The sequence below is a fragment of the Crocodylus porosus genome, unplaced genomic scaffold (genome assembly GCF_001723895.1).
Source record: "Crocodylus porosus isolate Cpor-Errol unplaced genomic scaffold, CroPor_comp1, whole genome shotgun sequence".
Taxonomy (NCBI): Eukaryota; Metazoa; Chordata; order Crocodylia; family Crocodylidae; genus Crocodylus; species Crocodylus porosus.
In genome coordinates, this window is record NW_017728943.1 from 127,858,232 (window position 1) to 127,880,512 (window position 22,281).

Sequence of the window (22,281 nt, forward strand, 5' to 3'; positions counted from 1 at the left end):
ACTTGCCAGCTTTACGGCGGATGGTGAAGGTGACCAGCTCGTGGTCGCTGTCACCCAGCTTCCCATCGATCACTAGGTCACTGATTAAGTCATTCCCAGTAGCCAGTACCAGGTCGAGCAGCGCTTTGCCTCTCGTTGGCCCATAGACTTCTTAAGTCAGGTAGAGGTCATCCACACACAAGAGGAAGCTTTGTGACCATTCAGTTTTTGCTGAGTGATCCTCCCACAAGATGTCTGGGTAACTGAAGTCACCCATGACAACCATGGTCCTGGAGCATGAGGCTTCAGTCAGTTCCCTGGCAAACTCCTGGTCAAGCTCAGGACTTTGGGTGGGAGGTCTGTAGTAGACTCCCACCGTTGTGTCCCCTGTGCAGATTTTAACCCAGAGGGTCTCCATTCATCCACCCTGGTCACCAAGATCAGCTTGCAGGGATGTGTAGCTTTCCTTAACATGGAGAGCTACACCCCTGCCCCTTTTATCTACAAGATCCCTCCTTTACAGGGTATAGCCATCTATACCCGTGGTCTAGTCATGGGTGGAGTCCCACCAGGTCTCTGTTATCCCTATGACATCATAATTATTTGCATTGAGCAGGAGGGCAAGCTCCTCCTGCTCATTCCTCAAGCTCCTGGCATTTGTGTACAGGCAGGCAAGTGTCCCCTTGGGGGCTCTTGCCTTGCCCACAGATTGTACCAGGACTGGGACAGGGGTGTGCTCCCTTAAACTCCTTGGCCTGTTGGCTTTGCAAGAGTTGCTCAGCAGGCTGGCAGTGGCAGTAGTCCCCCCACCCTGCAACGGGCTTAGTTTAAAGCCCGGTGGAGCAGGTCAGTGAGTCTGGCTGAGAAGAGCCTGCTCCCCAGGGGAGAGAGGTGGAGGCCATCTCTTCCCAGCAGCTCACTGCCTCTCTCGCCAAAGATCAGGCTGTGGTCATGGAAGCCAAAGCCTTCCTGATGACACCAGCGCCGCAGTCTTTTGTTGACTACATGGATCCTCCTCTCCCTCCTCAACCCATACCCTGAGACTGGGAGGATCAACAAGAACACCATCTGTGCCCCCAGACCCTTTGGCCCCACTCCCAAATCCCTGTAGCACCTCATGACCTGGCTGGGAGTGTTCTGAGACGTGTCATTGGTACCCGGGCTAAGGGGTTGGGTTGGCAGATTACGCCCTCAGTCCCCCTCAGGATGGAGTCTCCCACAACAAACACCTTATGTTTTGTCTTAGGGAGAGCAGGGGCGGTAGCTGCAGTTAAGCCTGTGTTGCCTGTGGAAGCTGGCAACTCAGCAGGCTCTGCTGGAACAGCAAGAGGTGCATACCTGTTGCTAATCTCTGGCAGAGCAGGGGCCTTGGTGTGGCGAGCCTTAGGGCCCTTGATCACCTTGGTCCATGCCCCTGACTGGACAGAGCGGAAGGTCCCGAAGTCCTCCTTTGTCCTGGAAGGAGACTGTGGTCTACCATCCGGCTCCCGGGGGAGAAGGACCTGGCAGTAGGAGTCGATCTCCTGCTCACAGTCCCTGATGGTAAGCAGTCTCTGGAGTGTGGCCTGGAGCTCCTCCAACTGGCATGCCAGAGACCCCAAAAGGGAGCAGACCCCATAAGGGGAAGTAGCCATGCTCCCAGGTCCCAGAGCCTGAAAAAGCGACAGGCAGCCCCCACAGCTGAGAGCCAGGGGCTCCATCTGCATGGATCCTGGAACCATGGGATCCATCTGGGTGGCCATCTCTCAGGTGCCAGGGGGGCTGCAGAGCCCAAGGGGACCCTCGGCATGCGGCGCATACCCATCCATGTCATGCCTCTGGTAGGCTGGCTATGGCTGGGACTATCTACCCTGGGGGGTTCGCAGGCAGGGTTTTGGGCCCTCCCACACACCCTCCTGTGCGAACTCTGTGCTAACTCATGTGCCAGCAAACAAGCTCGCCTGTTTGCGCAGCCTGTTCGTGCGGCTCTGGTCGCGTGGCTCCCTGGGGGGCTGAGCAAAGTAGGGGCCTGGATGGGGCTTGACTTGGCCTGGATCCATTCAGCTGCCTCCTCCCACTCACTCAGGGGTTAACCCCCTCTCACCACGGGCTCTGCTTGCCTCCGGCTGTGCTGGAGGTCAGCGGGGGGGGCTCTGCGGCTGCTGGGGGTTTTTGGGGGGGATTCAGGGGAGCGGGGGTGCAGCAGGCTTTCACCCACTCATCTCTCACCACTCTGGAGCCTAACTGGGGATTTTTTTCTTTCTGTTGGTGGGCCCTTTTAAACTGCGTGCATGCGCAGTGGGTCAGCCATTGGGGAAGCTGTTCTCAGGCAAGGGGGGGCCCTGCCTGGGATTTTGGGGGCCCTGCCCTACTGGAGGGGGACTGATGAGTAGCCCCCCTACCTCTCTCCCTCCCTGTGGGACTGGGCCAAGTAGGGGCCTGAGTGGGGCTTGACCCATCCCAGCTCCACTCAGCCTCCTCCTCCCACTCACTCAGGGGTTAACCCCCTCCCACCACGTGCCTCACTTGCCTCCAGCTGTGCTGGGGGTCAGTGGGGGGCTCCACGGCTTCTGGGGGGGGCCTTTGGGGGGCTTCAGGGGAGCAGGGGCACAGCGGGCTTTCACACGCGCGTCTCTTGCCACTCCAGAGCCTATCTGTGGCTTTTTTTCTTTCTGTTGGCAGGACCTTTCAAACTGCGTGCATGAGCACTGGGCCCACCATCGGGGAAGCTGCTCTCTGGCAAGGGGGGGCCTATTATTAGACTACTACTCAATAGCATCACCTAAATGACGTTCACCAGTGTTACTGCACAGTAACACTGGTTACTGTGCATTTATTTAGTACTTGCCAATACAAGTACTAAATAAATGCACAATAATGACTGCACAGTAGCATCGCGTATAGACGTGCCCAGTGTGTAACAAGGGACGTCGAAGAAAATCTTGTCCAAAAACAGTAACCACTTCAGTATAAAAAACTATATCCTTTTTATGGGCTGTAGTAAATTATTTTCCTCTTTTCTGATCAAGAAGGTAACATATCTTGGATTCTCTGAGTTCCAATGCCTCCTGAGGCTTCCCTGTAGCATGCTACTACCCACTCAGGTCCAGGAGAAAACTAAGTGCTGTAGCTCAAATAGGTTGATGATCATAAAACTATGAAAATATTTTCTTCTAAATGCCTATACATACAGTAGCCAAGCGTACCAAGTATACATTTCTCAGTAAATTTTACAAGTTAATTGAAAGTGAATCAGAGGAAAACAACATTTGAAATGGAGCTAGTTATATTCTGTATGTCACTATGATACACAAGCCTGTTTATAAATAGAAGTTAATGTCATCATAGGTCACATTTTGTTTTTTAGTTGTTTTTTAGGGAAAGCACTCTACTGGGGCAAGAGTTCTTAATAGCCAGTTAAAGCTAAAGCCCCAAAATAGATGGAGAAGCATTTGTGCTTCAGCATAGACTCCAAATATGGGGTCAATACCCAATGAAAAAAATGTTCTAGCAATGACAGAGAAAAACATCCCTGATACTTCTGAGCCAATCAATCTAAGATCCATACAGCATTATTATTTCTCTTTGTCTTATATGCTTTTCCACTGAGCTCTTCTCCATTAAGGGACTATCTATGCACAAAATAGATCAGTTGATTTCATTAACTGTTGTTCCCTGGCATGTTTTTCTGTGTATAAGTAGAACACAAACCATACCCCTGACCTAAATTAAGCCTTGACATTAAGAACCTGGCCACAAATAAATAAACTGTGCTAATCTCTAGATATTCTTGTATGTAAAGTGAGAAAGACTATTGCTATAATTTTTTCTATAGACACCAAGAAAGTGCAGGCTGGAAATTTCTCGGCTTGCTGGTATTCTGATAAAAAGACAAGGGAGCATGGTATGTGAAAAGGCATCTGACAGTTTGATATTTTGGGGGAAAAAGTTATTCTGTTTTTACATACTGCGAATCTTATGTGATTCTGAAAATCACTAAATTGTTCATTATGTATCCAAGACACAGAAAGGTTAACTGGTGCCCTAGATGGCTGAAAATTGTGCTGGCGCCTTCCTGCCTGCTTCTGTGTCTTAAACTAGGCATGAATCACAAGTAAATTGTCCAGTTTAATCAAATTCCACCTGAATATATGTTACATAGAGTTGCAGTAGATGTGCTATATCTTGAAAAATGGAAATATTTCAAGGTCTAATCAGATCACTTTAAGTGGAAAAGCAGTGATCACTAAAGCCAAATGAAATTAGATTGTGGCAAATAGAGATGGGATTATTAGATAAAGGCACAGTGATCACTTGTATGAATGACTGATTGCTACTCCCAAATTCTTCTATATGACTGACATCCCTTCCTAGGTTTCTAAGCTTGGAAGAATTGTTTTGTGACTAATACCTTTAACCTTATGCTTTCTAATGCACCTGTCAAGTTTTCAGAAAGAAAGTAAATGTGTTTTATATATTGCCTGATTGATCCCTACAGTTTATGATTTTACATTGATATGAAACTTCTTTGGAATTAGTGGCAAAAAGGGGGTGGGATATTAGATAAAGACACACTAATCACTAGTGTAAATGATGTAGCAGCGTAAGACTGGAAGGAGCCTTTGAACCAATGAAGCTAATCTGCTGTGTTCACAAGCAACCATTTATCCAAAAGTTCCACAAAAATGTCTTTCCCTACCCCTAACAACAAAGCAATGTACATTATTTAAAAAATAAATGAATAAATAAGCCTATAACATGCCACAGTTTAATGACAGTGGATCCTTACCTACCCCAGTGGTAGAGAACATGTTAGGTGAAGATTTCCTCAGTGGATCTGAGTATATCTGAACAGTGAGATGACTGATCACTCCTTCCAAATTCCACTGTATGAGTAACATCCCTTTATGTATTGTCCCGGGACCCGAAGAAGCCGGGAAAACTCACCAGAAGGGCAGGCGGAGAGGAATGCTGTGGCAGAGGGAGAACCCACATGGCTCATCAGCCGTGTCTATGTACAGCTGCGGCCGGCAGCTGACGATGACGTCAGATGCCGGTCGGGAGATTTAAAAATGGCAGCTGCCACTTTGGAGGCAGAGGATGGCTTGGGGATCATGCGGCGGGCCAGGAAAGTGCCGGCAAAGGATCTCAGGGACAGAACCCGCCGGAGTGGAACCCAGGGAGAAGAAGCGACCCTGATCGGGAGCCTGACAATGGGGACAACGTCCAATCATGCAAGGAGTGACAGATCAGGTGAGCGACAAAGGAGCGGGAAGATCCAAGAAGAGTTTGGGGACTCCGAAGTAAGTTCGACAACGGTGGGTGTGGGACTCGCCAAAGAGGGGTGGAAGACCGAGTATCCCCGAGCTGAAGGGAGATCAGGGTGGGATTGCCGCCAAGACCCAGGGATGTCAAGTCAATGAACAGGAGTGGGACAACCGGAGGGCCACTGAGGGAGAATCCCTTCCCCTCCCATCCCAGGCTAACAAGGATCTGGTGGAGGGATAGCAATATAGTTAGTGATGACACAGGGGAAGAGCCACACTGGGTAAAGGGCTTGGGGCGAGGGGTCGATAGAGGGTGCAGATTAGGTTGACTGCAAGGTAGCGGTATAGTGGCATCCTACAGTCTGTGGGATTGAGTAAGAAAGCCGTGGGAGAAGGCGGTGAAAGCAGCGGAGCCGGATTGGAGAAGCGGAGCCCAGAGATGGCGGGAGGCCGGGGTGTAGGGGTGGTGGAGCCCCATGTGCAACTGGCGGGCCAAGCCCGGGCCACAGAGGGACCCGTGCACTAGCCCCGCCCCACTAAGGAAACACCAAGTCGTGGCAGGCGAGAGCGGGGTTTGGTGATGCGGGAGAAGATCACCCACGGAGACAAACCGGTCCAGAAGGGGAAGAGTTACCAAGCAGGAAAACAGAGTTCCGCGGAGGGGTACAAGAAGGCCCGTCAGTGACAACATGGTGCATTGGCCGGGAATCCCATAGCACTACCTTAGATCGGGATGCAGCAAACTGAGATGGGTCCGGCCGACCTGCTAGCTCAAAACCTGCAGGCTTAACCCAGATAGTGGGATCCCAACAGCAGCTGCTGACACAGCACAACCCATCAGCACTGGGAATGTCAAAAATGACAGCCGACAATGATCCTGAGGCATATATTGAGGCGTTCAAACACCAGGCTATTGTGGCAGGCCTCGACAAGAGGTATTGGGCCAGCCAATTGGGGGCCCTAGTGGTAGGCACAGCTCAGGCGGCCTACCAATTCCTTAACAGAGATGAGGCCCTAGACTATGGGGCAGTGAAGGCAACGATTCTTTACTGCCTAGAGTTGGATCCAGAACAGTACCAAAGGCTGTTTATAGCAAAGAAAGGGCGTGAAGAAGGAAGACCGAGAGTGCTACTTCAACGACTTAGAGACCTTTTTGGAAAATGGGTTAAGTTACCCACGTGCACAATTGCGGCCCTGATCAACAAAATTATATTAGAACAATTCATTAACGACTTGGAGGAGAGAACACAGCACTGGGTGAGGCAACATGCCCCGAAAACATGTGAAGGAGCCTTGAAGTTAGCCGAATCATTCACGGGGGCTGAATGGCATTACCCCAGGGAGAAGCAGGGCCCCACAGGGATGACACCAGCAGCCAGGGAGGTGGAGAAACACAGACCCAGCTACCGACCCCAAGGGGACGACATGGTGTGCTATCACTGCGGTACAGCGGGGCATTTTGCAAGGGAGTGCCCAGGCCGTGCCACTGAGAGATGACAGCCCGCAGATATCTTGAGGAGTTTGACGGAACTCCCCAGAGCCGACCACGGGGGAGCCCATGGACTGTAGTTTTGGGACTGGGGAAGGGAAGCCGGTCTGGGAATGACCGGTGGTGCATGCATGGGTTGAGGACCGTATGGTCCGAGCAGTGTTAGATTCCGGCTGTGCGCAGTCATTAATAAGGGCGGACCTGTTGCCAGGTGTTTTGTCAGGTCGGATAGAACCAGTAAGGGTGTCATGCCTTCATGGCGAGACACAGACCCTTCGGCGGGTTAAAGCCCATCTGCAGGTTATGGATTACTGCAGAGAGTTAGTAGTAGGCTTAGCCCCTCGCTTAGCCTGTGAGATGTTACTAGGGTGGGATTGGGCTCCGTTATACAAGGTGTTAGAGAAGGTTTGCGACATGGAGGTAGCTCGTAAGGAACTGACCCAAAGAGATGGGTGGTTCGGAGGCGCCGAAGGAGAGGAGGATACCAGCCCAGAAAGAGACTCGGAGATGGTTGATTGGAGAGACATCACAAGTGGACCCCAATTCAGACAAGCTCAAGAGGAGGATCCTGAACTACTGGTTGCAGGCCAGGGATACATCCCAGCCCCCTGCTTGACCTGCTGATGCCAGGTGTCAATTCAAGGTAAGGAATCACCTCTTATATCGGGTGACACCAGAGAACGGAGAGGGGGAGAGTCGAGTGCAGTTGATGGTACCACAGTGTTTTTGAAAAGTGGTGTGGCAGCTAGCTTACACAAGACCCATGGGGGGACACATGGGAAGGGATCGTACCATAAGTGAAATAGCTCGATGGTTCTACTGGCCCAGGCTGGGGGATGATATAGCCCGTCGATGCGCAGAATGTCCAATTTGTCAGAAAACCAGGGAAGACTGACCACCTTGAGCACCCCTGAGGCCGCTGCCAGTTATTGGTATCCCATTTTCCCGTATAGCCATGGACACTGTGGGGCCCCTACCGCATAGCAGTAATGGGTACCAGTATATTCTGGTGTTTGTTGACTATGCCAGTCGTTACCCGGACGCCGTTCTGCTTAGGTCAGTGATGGCACCTCGGATTGCAGAGGAGTTAGTAAGATGGATATCCCAAATGGGCGTACCACAGGAAATATTGATGGACCAAGGATGGAACTTATGTCTGGTGTCCTTACAGGAGTTTGCCAAACACTGAGGATCAAACAATTGAAGACTTCGGTTTACCATCCACAAACCAACGGATTGGTGGAACGGCTGAATGGGACCTTGAAGAGACTGCTGCGATGATGCATGTAAGGCGACCCCAGACATTGGGACCTATTGCTTCCACTGGTCCTGTTTGTACTAAGGGACACCCCATCGGAATACCTGGGATACTCCCCATTTGAACTGGTGTTGGGACATCAACCACGGGGATTGCTACAAATTCTCCAAGAGGATTGGGAGCAAAACCCTGGAGAGGTCTCCAGCCTATCGAAGTACCAACAGGACTTTCAGTGTCAGGTCCAACATGCTTGGGAGATAGCAGCGGGCAACTTGAAACAGGCTCAACAAATTCAAAAAGGATAGATATGATCTTCAAGCAAAAGAAAGGAGGTTTCAACCAGGTCAGAAGGTGCTGGTTCTGTTGCCTTCCTCATCGAGCAAAACGTTGACACAGTGGCAAGGGCCATTTGAAAGAGTAAGGCAGGTGGGTCCGGTCGATTATGAGGTGTACTGTCCAGGACATGTGAAGACAAAGCAGATCTATCATATCAACCTACTGCATGAATGGTGGCAACCGGAAGGGTGGGCGACTTTTAGGGAAGAGACGGTTCCAAGTCCCAAGCAGCAGGCAGTAGCCCAAGACCTAAGGGGAACAGAACCCTGGCAGGCTATCAAGGTGAGCGAGGAGCTAACCTTGCACCAGAAGCAGGACGTGATGGAACTCCTTAAGGAGTTTCAGAGAATCTTTTTGGAGGATCCAGGGTGGGTCAAGAACACCTTCCATGAAATCCAGATGCTTCCTGGGGTAGTAGTAAAAGACCGATGGCGTCCTATACCACATCACCTGAGCGAGAAGGTGCATAAAGAGATAGAAAAAATGCAGGCCCTGAGCGTCATAACGACTTCATGGAGCCCCTGGCAAAGTTCTCTGGTGCCGATCCGGAAACCCGACGGGACCCTAAGGCTCTGCGTGGATTATTGAAAAGTAAACAAAGTGGCCACGTTTGATGCATTTCCCATGCCTAGGGTGATGGAACTCGTAGAGCAGATAGGGGCGGCTCGATATATATCCACGTTGGATCTGGCCAAAGGATATTGGCAAATCCTAATAAGACCCGAAGACTGCCGGAAGACAGGCTTTGGAACACCATGGGGTCCGTATGAATTCATTAAAATGCCCTTCGGACTAATGGGGTGGTGGCAACATTTCAACGGTTGATGGACCAGCTCCTGGCACCCCACACTGAGTATGCCGTGGCATACATAGATGATATAGTGGTGTTTACCTCGTCATGGGACCAACATATCCAGGCACTTCGAGTAGGACTAGCAGAGTTACAGAAAGCTGGTTTAACTGCGAAACCAAAGAAATGTGCAGTGGCACACAAATACACCAAATATTTGGGGTTTCTAGTAAGCCAAGGAACCATCAGGCCGTTAGAAGATAAGGTACGGGCTATTCGGTCGTTCCAGGCCCCACAAACGTCCAAGTAGTTATGATCCTTTTTAGGCTTGGTGAATTATTATCGTCTATTTGTACCTCGGTTTTCCGAACTGGCGGCACCTCTCTCAGAAGCCTTAAAAGGGGCATGACGAAAAGGGGTACAATGGAACAGAACAATGTTAAGTAGCTTCCACGCTTTAAAGGGGGCACTGTGTGACGATGTGTTAATACACGCCCCTGATTTCAAAAAACCATTTTCGTTACAGACTGATGCATCATCGGTGGCACTAGAGGCTGTGCTAACACAGCAGGATGCCAGAGTGGACCGACCCGTGGCTTACGCCAGCTGAAAACTATTACCTGCCGAAACCAGGTATGCGACCATCAAACGAGAATGCCTAACCATGCGGTGGGCGGTGGAACACTTCCGTTATTACTAGGGCGAGAATTTACACTTATAACAGACCACGAGCCCCTGAAATGGCTCAGTACGGCCAAAGCAGATAATAGCCATATAATGAGGTGGGCATTGGCATTACAGCCCTTCAAATTTCGTATCTCATATCACCCAGCGAAGGATAACATCGCTGCGGATTTTCTCTCTAGATGCGACGATGTCTCGGATCCCGATGGGCGCAGCTGGAGTAGACAAAGTCCTCAACAGGACACCAATACTGGTGACGCAAGACCTTGGGAACCACCACAAGGCAGCTGGCAGGGGGTTGTGTCCCGGGACCTGAAGAAGCCAGGAAAACTCACCAAAAGGGCAGGCAGAGAGGAACGCTGTGGCGGAGGAAGAACCCGTGCGGCTCGTCACCCGCGTCTATGTACAGCTGCAGCCAGCAGCTGACGATGACGTCAGACGCCGGCCGGGAGATTTAAAAATGGCGGCTGCTGCTTTGGAGGCAGTGGATGGCTCAGGGATCGTGCGGCGGGCTGGGAAAGCGCTGGCAAAGGATCCTGGGGACAGAACCCGCCGGACTGGAGCCCAGGGAGAAGAAGCGACCCTGATTGGGAGCCCAACAACGGGGACGATGTCCAATCGTGCAGGGAGCAACAGATCGGGTAAGCAACAAAGAAGCGGGAAGATCCAAGAAGGGTTCGGGGACTCCGAAGTAAGTTCAGCAACGGTGGGTGCGGGACTCACTGAAGAGGGGTGGAAGACTGAGAATCCCCAGGCTGAAGGGAGATCGGGGTGGGATCGCCGCCAAGACCCAGGGACGTCGGGTCAAGGAACTGGAGTGGGACAACCGGAGGGCCACTGAGGGGGAATCCCTTCCCCTCCCATCCCAGGCTAACAAGGATCTGGTGGAGGGATAGCGATATAGTTAGTGATGACACAGGGGAAGAACCGCACCGGGTAAAGGGCTTGGGGCGAGGGGTCGATAGAGGGTGCAGATTAGGCTCCGGTGTAGGTTACGGTGAGGAGGTCGACCGCAAGGTAGTGATATAGCGGCATCCTATAGTCTGTAGGATTGAGTAAGCCGGTGGAAGCAGCGGAGCCGGATCGGAGAAGCGGAGCCCAGAGGTGGCGGGAGGCCGGGGTGTAAGGGTGGCAGAGCACCGTGTGCAACCGGCGGGCCAAGCCCGAGCCACCGAGGGACCTGTGCACTAGCCCCGCCCCACTAAGGAAACACCAAGTTGTGGCAGGCGAGAGCGGGGTTTGGTGACACGGGAGAAGATCACCCACGGAGACAAACCGGTCCAGAAGGGGAAGAGTTACCAAGCAGGAAAACAGAGTTCCCCAGAGCGATACAAGAAGGCCCGTCGGTGACATGTATTCCTACTTTCCAGGAACAGCAATAGCAAGAAAAAATGAAAGAGGGTTGGCAACCAGTGTCCCATACACCAGATCCAGCCCACAGAGATATTGAATCCAGCCCCTGGAGTTGTGGGTTTTGGTACTATTAGGGTAACAAGTACTTCACCCATGCCATGGCTGGGCAGCAGGAAGAAGCTGTGGCAGAGAGAGGCAGTGGTGGCAGCAGCCACGTCATAACACAAGTCCTCTTTGGACCTGAGCTGGATATTCTAGCCCGCCACTAAAAAATGCCGCCAATTGCTTCTCTAAAGGCTCTACATTGATCCCAACAAATCTGATTGGGAGACCCAACAATCTGTATGGTGAGGTCCCATTTCCATGAACAAGCAGAAAGAGTCTTTGGCCAGGAATTTTTTCAAAGAGGCCATGGAAAGGAACAGTGCTGTAACCTGTGACCCAGGAAAACTGCAGTATATTCAAGTCCATTGTATGAGAATCTGAAACATAGCTGCACCTTTCTTCCAAGAATTTGTTCAATCCCTTTTTGAATTAGATTAAACCTTCCACAACATCTTGTGACAATGAGTTCCCCACTTTAATTACATGCAGTGTGAAAAAGAACTTCCTGTTGTTATTTTTAAACTGACTACCTACTAGTTTCATTTTGTGATCCCTAGTTCTTATATTGTGAGATATAGTAAACAATAAATCCCTATTTACTTTCTTTTCACTATTTAGTACTTTTAAAACCCTTATCATATCCTCCCTCAAGCATCTCTCTTCTAAACTGAATAGACCTAGCCTCTTTAGTATCTCCTTATATGAAACCCCCTGCTTAGCACTAATCACCCTTGTTGCTCTTCTATGTAACTTCTTTAGTTCTTCTACAGCCTTTTAAAGACAAAAACTGGGCACAGTGTTTAAGGTGTAGAGGCACATGGATTTATAAAGGAACATAATGACACTTTCTGTTTTGTTTACAATTCCTTCTTAGTGATTCCTAAAATTTTGTTTACCAATTTACTGCTTAGCACTGAGCTGATGATTCTAGCAAACTGTCGACAATGACACTCTTTCCTGTGTAGTAACAGTTAATGTAGAGTCCATCATAGTGGAGGTATAATGTAGGTATAGTTATTTTTGCCCACATGCATCACTTTATACTTATCTACATTGAATTTCAGCTGCCTTTCAGCTGCCAATTTACACAGCAGTGCCAGATCCTTCTGTAGTTCTTCACAGTCTGCATTGGTCTTTACAACTTGGAATCATTTTGTCATTCACAAATTTGGCCACCTCACTACTCACCCCTTTCCCCAGATCATTTATGGATATGTTAAACAGTACCAGTTCCAATATGGATCCCTGAGAGACCCCACAGTTTACTTCTTCCCATCCCCAAAACTGACCATTTAAATTCACTCTGCATGGTCTATCTTTAAGACAATTTCTAATCCATAAATGGAACCTCCCTGTATACCCAGAACTGCATAAATGTATTAAGAGTCTCTGATGGATGATACTGTCAACTGGATCACCCTAATCCACCTGCTTACTGACACCTGCAAAGGGCTCTAGTAGGTTGATGAGGCGTGATTTCCCTTTCACCTGTCCTGTTTTCTTCTTTGGCAGTGGATTCCTGGAAAGAAGAAAAGGTTTGGGGGGAGAAGGCCACTCACCTTATTTACTTAAAAATAAGAGAAATACATACCACGAGAGCAACAAAGGAATATAGGGTCTTAATAAAACAACCCTATTCTCTAAGATTTCTAGTTTGATTTCTTAATAAAAGACATTCCAATGATATTTTAAAGAAAAACAAATCATGTGGAGTTGCCTTTCACTGAAAAATATAGATCACATTTCACAGCATTGTGAAAAGATAAAATTTTAATGTAAATCCTTAATCAATAATGCTCCAACCAATTATATTGATCTGAGATGCCTTTTTTTAAACACGGAACAAAAATTGCCTTTTAAATAGGAGCTATTGCTCAACTGCAGCACAATTTTATCACAATAATTTTACCTGACCTAGTTTCAGATCAGTTGAAGTCAAGGGCACTGACCTGTGAATTTTCTAGCAAGTCTGATTTGATAGGATGGAAATCAATAGGGCCATTGAAATCGATAGATCCTTTCTAAAGAATATGGCCCATAGACTAACCAAGATTTAAATAATCCCCTCTAGATTCAATATAAAATTTCCAGGGCTCTAGAAAGTATTTTGATAAAATCCTGATTCATTAGCAGCCCGGATTTGTTAGATAAGCTCTATTGATCCACAAATCAATGGAGCATGTTTATAAAATCCAGGAGGGATTATTTATTAAAAACTCCAGTTTAAGCTTACAGAAGTGTCAACCAAGACAGTTAAGGATACATCCTCTAATGTCTAGTCATTCAATTCAAAAGAAAAAGTAGGGCATCCAGTTTATCAGTATATTTGGTTTCCCTCTCCCAACCAATTGCACTGTGAACAAACAATTGCACTGTGGAAAAAAACAACAGCAAGTCTGTACTCAAAAGGTGGTATCTGAAATGTATTTAGTCAAGAGTAATTTGAAATTTTTACAAACTGATCAATGATCATAAATGAGAACAAAGTTAAAATCATTACAACATGGAACTTACTACCTTGATCACATAAAAGCAAGTAAGAGGATCAAAAAAAAATGTTTTTACATCATGATCATTAGCTGCTAGACAAAAAAATAAAAGGATTTTCTATATTAACCTTTACTCAAAGTTGCTTTTGAAATGTGAATTCCAGATCAAGGCAAAGTTCTTTACCCATATCAAAATTAATTTCCCGTTATCTTCACCTTTTGAGAAATCTGATTTCTTTGGTGCTAATGTTGAAGGCAAATTTTAATAACCCTGGATAAGTATATGGAGAAACTGACTTTTACATTCACACATATAAATATCCACATTTAAAGAGTTTGCATACTCTTCTAGTCCAGGAATAGAATCAATATTATGCGATTTCTCAGACATTAAAAACTAAGCAACACAGTTTAAACTTCAAACATCACGTACCAAATAATCACAGGAAACATTTTGTAATCACTGTGTAGGAAGAATAATCCTGACAAGTAGAATCCATTCAAACAATGAAAATGTAAAGACTCCTGGTCGCCTCATTGATAATTCTGGGAACAAGGGGGTGGGAGGGATAGGCTAAAATCAGATAAATTATTGGTTTAAAATTATTTCTCTGCTGGCATCAATTTGTTTCTTATTCTAGAAATGGATCATACCAAGTGTACAATTAAATCACCATTCCTGTTATTTATAGAAGCAACTAAGCTTTCCTATGACTGAGGTGCCCCACAATCTATTAAACTGAACAATAATCTTGAGGAGATCATTTCTGTTCCAATATTCACCTCTAACATAATCAGCAATAGAAAATCTGCCTACACCAAGAATAAGTTATAGGCTATAAATTCCTGAATGTATATACACTCTATAAACCACACACTACTGTCAGATACAGTTTACCTGCTATTTTCTGATGTTATCATCACTTGTTTCTCTGCTGCTTCTTTTTTTCTCCTTTGTTTAGTAATCAGATGAAATAATCGGCTCACAGACATAAAAAGGAACATCCAGAAATAATCATTGGTCAGGATTGGTCAGTGCTGACAGCTCCCATTGACTCTAGAAGAAGCGATGGGTACTTAAATGTTGCTCAAATTCGAGTCATATGGGCATATTATCAGCAGGTTATTTTCTGATGTCTAGTGCAGTTGCCACTTCCCCGCCCCCCATGTTGAGAACTGTTTGTTTCCATTGAGAAAGAGTCAGTGTTCCCAACTCTTAAATACTCAATATTTTCTTACTTCAGAGAGGTACAGTGGGGGCCATCTTTTTGTCAGGGATGCCACAAATTAGTCTGATACCTTCCCTGAGGGCCACTCTGACCCCCTTCCTCTGCCTGATCTGCTGCTATGCTTTCTGCTCCCTGCCTTGTCTGCCAGTGAACAGTTTGTCTCTGCTCTGATAAGTTGCATACTACTTGTGACACTCATGTGGCCACCCCTGACATGGAAGATACTGTTACTTTCTGGTTTGTGCTATCACCATTATGACGTATCTCAAGCAAGGAAGCAAAGAAAGGAAATTGTGTCCCCTGTGATTTGGTAATAAAGGAATGGAAGGGAACTTGTGGCTGATTCTAACTGTTTTAATCTTTAGCACCTAAGGGCAGGGAAGAGGGACACAAGCAGATGAGTATATGAGAGAAGTTCGTAGAGGATGACAGTCAACTCAATCAGTCAGTCAGTCAGCCCTGAGGTCACACCAACTTTTGGGACACCTTTGATATAGTGATAACTTTCCTCCATTCTTCCCAGTCTTTTGCAATCCTTGTAGAGTCAGTCAGTTTTAATTCTGTCCAGACTTTGATACTGGTGGTCCAGCTTGTCTTAGATCTTCCTCTTCTTCTTCATCCACCCACAGCACCCTGCAGGCTGGTTTTGGCAAGGATGCCAATCTTTCTTGCTACATGTCCAAATCATTGCATCTTTCTTCTTCTTGTGATTTAAATTGGTCATCTAGGAAGAGGTAAATTGGGTATCTGCCATTCTGTTTTCTTTATTATATGGAATGGAAAGAGACTAACCACTTGTGAAACCTGATAAAGATGGGCCCACTAACTGAGAAGGAAGTCAGAACACACCTGCTCTTTAGTGCACGTGAGGAGGGATGAGGACCAGTTTTTAAAGTAGCATGTTCTAAAAAGAATACTTCAGAATGGTCTCTTTCATACTAAGAGGCCAAAGAATGATAGTTTATTTGCTGAAGTCGCAGTTACAGAATCACAGTTTTTCATTGTGGTTATTATCTCCAAGGGCTTTTCTAAGTAATATTAAACCTGAGGCTGACAAAATTTCCTGGGGGTGAGTGACACAGTAGACATAATTTCTTGCGACTGATGGGACATAAATTTTATTTTTCCTATTGTGGACACTGTTGGACTAACGGGGGACAAACTAATATCAGTGTGGGTCCTGCAATTAAATCCCTGTGAACTATTCTGTAAACGTATCTGCAAATGTCATATGTCACTGCCTTCTGAGAAAGTAGAGCTCCTACAAACAATAGCATCAGAAAACTCTGACACCTCAGTGACTGAGGAGGAATAACATACCTAGAAATGTTGTTGAATAAGGCACTCGGTTCCCATGAAGACTACCCTGACTATGTAATATGAGGTGCAGATATAAATCACTAGTGAGGAATGCTCTTGTGAAGCCAGATAGAGTAGCTTTCATGAAACTCTCTACCACTGTTATTCATATGGTCTTGATCCTGAACTCTATATTTGGTAAAAAATTATACTGATTTCAGTGGGAATATTGCTAAAGTAAAGATCCTGGATATGGCCCAGAGACTATGGAAATACATGTTCTATGGAGCGTGATATATAATTGAACATATTCAATTACTTACTTCCACTAAAGCTTGTCTTGTGCTGGTAATACTACTAGTATAGGTCATATGGACCCCACTTTCCAAAATAAATGAAACATCTTTGTGGATACTTGTGGGTACATATGCAACAAAACTTTGCTCTTCTGCCTTCAAAGTTTTATGTCCTTCAGTCTTGCCAACTGGTAGTGATGTTATGCATGCCAATCTATTCAAAGTCACAGCATTCTTTGCCACCTCCTGCTGGCCCATCTCTTTCCCCAAGTCACCTCCGTGATGTTTATTGGTGAGTTAACAAGCTGCAATCAGATGTGTGCTGTGGTACCATTTGTCCCCTGCTTTATTCTAGAAAGGGTATGTAGGCCATAGAGCCTAACATACTATATACTGGGCACATCTACATAAGTCGCTACAGCAACATAACATCAGCAGGCACAAACCGTGATGCCAATGCTACTGTGTAGTAGGGAGTAGGGGTGTGCAAAACAGGCCATATTCAACTCAGATTCAGCCCAAATCAGGGACAGTGATTTGATTCACTGATTTGGGTCACTGTCCTGATTCAATTTGGCTGAATCCAAATCTGAAGACCCAATACTGATTTGGAGAATCAGTGATTCAGACATAGACACAGCTTTAAAAAAAATTTTCTACATACCTTGAGGTACCAGGCATGGCTCATGAACGCTGCGATGCTGGGGTGGATGGAGCATCCCACAGGAGTACAGACGGGGCCCCCCGTGTGCTTGGTGGCAGACCCAGAAGTGGACTGGAACTACTTCCAGTCCACTTCCACGTCCACCATCAAGCATGCGGGCCCCCCTCATATCCCCCCAGCTCAGCAAACAGCCATGGGACCCACAGACCCAGAAGGCATCAATCTCCGAGCTGGGAGGCAGAGGAAGGTTCCCGCATGTGCTCCCCAGCAGACCCAGAAGTGGACCGGAAGTACTTCTTGTCCATTTCTGGGTCCACTGCCAAGCACACTGGCCCCCTCCCCCTCTCCCTCCCCGCACTCCTGTGGGATGCTCCAACTGCCCCAGCATCTCAGCATTCACCAGCCACCTGGTACCTTGAGGTATGTAGAAAAAACATTTAAACCTGTGTCTATATCCGATTTGATTCAGCGAGATTAAAGGGTCTCCTGATTTGATTCAGATTTGAAGATTCAGCTGCCAAATTGAGCCAAATCTCTGCCGAATCGAATCAGCAACTGAAGCTTCGCACAAACCTATTGCGCAGTAACTCATTGCTACTATGCAGTAGAGTCAGAAATGACCTGGGCACCACCAGTACTGTGAAGTAATGGTACTTACTGTACAGTCATTTAGTACTTGCTAAAGCAAATATTAAATGACTGTGCAGTAAGAAGTGTGCAGTCAGGGGCACATGTAGACACAACCTCTTTTACCTTATGTATCTCTTACCCCTGCATTAACTTTAGGATTAGTTGTCTCTTGAGAATATTTTGTTATAGAAAAAGCAAGTAGTTTAAGAGGCTAGTATGTAGTTATTCCACTATTCTGTAGTTTGATTATTCCCATGATGATAATTTGTTGCTTCTGTGCACTTTCCCACATGCAGATTTATACTTTAAGGGTCTTTAGTAATGCAATTTAAAAAAGATAGAAAAATAACATTTGTTTCCTCATTACAGTTCTCCCTATATTCCAATTTTTTCAATCTTTTAAAACAGAACAAGGAGAATAACTTTTAAAATAACTTTTTGATTTTGCCAGCAGAATTTCAAACATGTGAGGTAAGTAAAGATTAAACATTTTTGCTAATTTTCAGTCTGTGTTCATGGGGCTGTGGCCATTTCTCAAATGTTTACTCCTGAAATTCCCACTCTTTCCTTTCTCCCTCCAAGCTCTGAACATTTTTTTCCTATGTAAACATCCTGTGGCTACAATTTTAATTAGCAGACACTATTCCCTGGGGGTGAAACTCATCAAGGACCCTTACAGGCTCTCATCACTTGAGCTTTGTAAAGAAGTTAGGGGAGAGAAAACTGTGGAGCAACTTCACTGGAAAGACTCTATACCCCTTCCATGTCATGAGGGAGTATCTGTGCCAGCCCCATAGAGGGAACCCTGGGGAGTTACACAATTATACCAATCTAATCATTGTAATAGCTCATGAAAATATCATCAAGGGACAACTGATGCCATTCTAACCTGTACATAGCTACACTGTATTTATCCCTCTGGGCTGCATGGATAGTACAGATCTTGCAAAATTTTGGCCCCTGGACAATTTAAATTATATGCAATAATTCATAAGCAAAAGGAATTTCACCCTAAATTTTTACATCATCATGGGGATTTGGATATAAAATTCTCATTGGAGTTAAAAGGAGTCAGATTTTTAAAAAAACTCAGGGATTAAAGTTCTGTACCTGGAACGAGCACTCACGGCCTATCCCTTCACTTTACAGTATGCACTACTACTATAACAAATGGTCACTACTATTAGGAATTTCACTTCATTCACTTTCTTACTCAGGACTGCTCTGCACTTCGTCTTTCACGTGACAACTCTGCCTCCTGTAAACCCAGTACAATCCTCTTCACTCCAAAAGAAAGAAATTGTAACATGTATATGAATGAAGGTTGTGAAATGCATATGTGAAACCATAGCATTGTGGTTTCCAGCACTGGGATGCATGGTGGGACTATGTAAAAAAAATACTCTTCACCCTTCATTCTCCTAAACTGGAAAGCCCATGCTTGATAATTGGCAGCTCTGCAATGCTTGCACATATAGCATGTGCTTCCTTGAAAGGGGGTTATTGTGTGAATATAATGTGAGGAGTGGGGATTAGCAGCAGGGTAAATTAAGTGATGAGCCAAACTACTCTCCAAAAATAACTTGGGTAGTCAAACTGCTATGCTTTCCTGTTGCCAGTGATGCAAACATTTAGCCTGTTTACATTGCTTCTTTGGCACTGAAGCTTTTCAGCTAGGAAAGCTGCTGGCAGATGCGAATATGGTCTTCTTCATCCACCCAGGGACGTATATTTATTTTATTCATCTTTGAGGCTCTGCACTGCCATTTTGTTATTTACACACAGCACCTTCTAAGATTGGAAATAAAATATTTTTCTGTACAAACAACATTGGAAATAAGATATTTTTCTGTATAAACAACACTGGCCCCCGCAGGCCTTCACAGACCTTCTTAGATAAATAGCTGCATATACACTAACGAAGATGTTTGAGACATGTCGGGTTATAAACTCAGGACCCCTTAAACCCTATCCACTATAAAAACACGTCAAACTGTGCCCCTTAGGCTTGAAGAACAGCTTGTATTACCAAAGAAAAACACAACAATATAAAAGTACTGCATCTTATTACTTAGACAAAAGTAAATTGATAAAAAAGGAGGGGGGAATTATACATCTAATAAGAATAACTAATAACAGATTGGAAGCTGCTGTAGGGTCTGAGGTAACAGAGTAGGACTGAAAAAATGCAGAATCCTAGCACTGAAAAAATACAGAACCCATGTCAGTGCATGAAAAATTAAGGATAGCCACAGGTCTTTAAGAGATAGTCCTTATTTGTTTAATTTATATATCAGTAATAATATTAGGCTTTACCTTAAAATGTCTTTTACAAATCCTAGTATTTCCATATCCCCCAGGGGTGACCTTTCTCAAATTCCTACAACATCACACTGGAGAGCTGGATCCTACAGCCTAACAGCTACACTTAATGTGGGCCCAGAGGGGGAAAGGTGAGTTTTGTTAACATTGTGGCTCTTCATTTCTAGAGATGAGAAAAGGCTACCTGTCATTTAGGACACCAGGGTGCTTGTGAGCCTGCAAAAAACTCTTTCTAGCAGCTAGCTATCACCAATGTTCCAGGCACAGCTTTCTCCATTTCTTATTCCCACCAGTTTGAGAACATGCATGGATGGGGGTGGGCATAAAGCTGTCAGCTTTATGCCACCCAGCAATTTCCCCTTAGACTATGATAAGTGATAACCTTCTGACTTTTTCTAATCCTTTTACTCTATGGGAACAATCTAAGAAGGCTGCAGTGACGGCAAGGCTCTAGCCCTGGGAATCCAAGTAAGAAAAACTGTGGCAGTTTCATTAAAGTGGAAGGTTGCACTGAAAGGCCTTTCAAAATATTTAATTATTTGAAGTATTAATACCCATTGCAGAATCCCTTTAAAGAAAGCACTCTTCTGCTACTACCACTTCTTACAGAATATGAGAAGATGAACATTGGCACATCCCAACACTATACTCTGTTACACAGATTTTCAGCTGAAAAGTAAACCATCAATTCAGAGAACAGACATGCCCACTGAAAAGAGACAGCAGTTAAGCATGTCAGGGAACAGAGAAGAAAGTGGGGGTGGGGGGCTGTTTATGAGACATATGTGAACCAAATGTCCAGACAAACCTACCCCCCACAAAATAATATAAGTGTACTGCAGGGGGGTTCTGCTATGGAGTGTATCATTGAAGAAAAAATAGCTGCCTCATCAGAATTTGTCAAGACAGCTGGATATTACATTTAAAAATGCCAGTTGGGGTGCCTGGTTATATTACCTAACTTTTAGGCTGTTATATACTTCCACAGTGTTCAGCTTCTCAGTATGGTCTTATCAGGAGAGTGGAAATAATGACAACTTGATTTTCTCCTACACATTTAAAATGACACTGCAAAGATCTGAAAATAAGGTCACTCCTAGGTGCAATACTGAGAGGCACTAACTACCCTCTGTAAAGCACCATTTTGATGGTTGTTTGCAAACAACCCTTTGAGAGAAATGGATCCTGTGTAATCAGATAAGAATACCTCCCACCCTGTCAGCCTAGCATTTGTTCCTATTTAGGGGTGTGAGCAAAGGGAGAAGGGAGACTAGCTGGATGGATGCCCTGGAGTGATGATACTATTTAGCACTGAGGTGTTAAAAGTAGCTTTAGATGAATACCACAGAAACGTTGTCAGAGACCAGCAAGAGAGAAAAAGAAGAAAAGTCCTTTGCTAGCATGCATGTGAATCAGTAAGAAAGAAAGAAAAAAGATGGAAGGGGAGGAGGACAAAAGTAACCTGATAGAGGGTTATAATTTAATTGATTATTTTTTGTAGCTTGTTTTTTGATTGTTTGTTTGTTTTTCTGGTGTATAGTAGGAAGAAGGCGGCATATTTTACTGGTCCAAATCAGTTCAGGGTAGGGTAAACTTTCAGGAGTCCCTAAAATAATATTTCTTAAAAACAGGTAACCGAAACAAGTGTCTGATTTGCAGGGGAGATTGGGGGAATGGATCTTTTTGCATATGTTGAAAACAAAACATTAGGAAGAAAACCAGCATTATTGGTCTGGAACCTAGTTGGTGTTCACATGGTTATTTTTGCCTGATCTAAACTTTTGAAATTTTGCCTTCAGTATTTATAGGCCTGATTTTCAAATAGGAGCTGAAAAATTCTCTCAGAAATCTGGTGAACACATTTTAGTTCAAGGCAGACAAAGACTGATTGTGGCACTGAAAACTTTGCTCTTTTTAATTAGCCCCCAACATTTGTTATCAACAGGGATTATACTTGGGAACGTTAGCACCAGATCACTGAGCACCCTGGCCTTCCAGTTACTCCAGTTACTCTGCTGGCAAGCTTTCATATCCCATGTGGACTCTAGAGGGGGACACAGCACACACAACTGTTGCTTGTTTCCATATGCTAGTATGCATTGAGTGGGCACT